Here is a 205-nt window from a genome sequence, read left to right as displayed (position 1 = left end):
ATGCAGGATCTAGTTACAATGTAGCTGTAAAGTGCTGCCTTGTCTTTGCCCCTGCTCAAAATAAAGCTGTTACCTTTCTAGCCCTGTCCGCCATGGTGCTTAGCAGCCAGGGATGCATGGTCTCAGACATGTTTACCAAGTAAAACACTGACTTGAGGGGCGCCTGGGTGGCTCAGTCATTAAGCGTCTGCCTTCGGCTCAGGTC

At 50.7% G+C, this 205-nt stretch overlaps 1 non-coding gene across 1 annotated transcript; it reads left to right on the top strand.

Annotated features, from left to right (window-relative positions):
* On the top strand, nt 1–130 carry LOC145719302 (small nucleolar RNA SNORA63). Its single transcript, XR_014142294.1, has one exon. It is a non-coding gene; the product is annotated as a small nucleolar RNA SNORA63 (small nucleolar RNA).
* Nucleotides 131–205: the final 75 nt, after the last annotated feature.

This window comes from Leptonychotes weddellii, unplaced genomic scaffold, assembly GCF_054177405.1.
Source record: "Leptonychotes weddellii isolate Sample4059 unplaced genomic scaffold, ASM5417740v2 HiC_scaffold_375109, whole genome shotgun sequence".
Taxonomy (NCBI): domain Eukaryota; kingdom Metazoa; phylum Chordata; class Mammalia; order Carnivora; family Phocidae; genus Leptonychotes; species Leptonychotes weddellii.
This window is presented reverse-complemented; position numbering and strand designations above follow the sequence as displayed.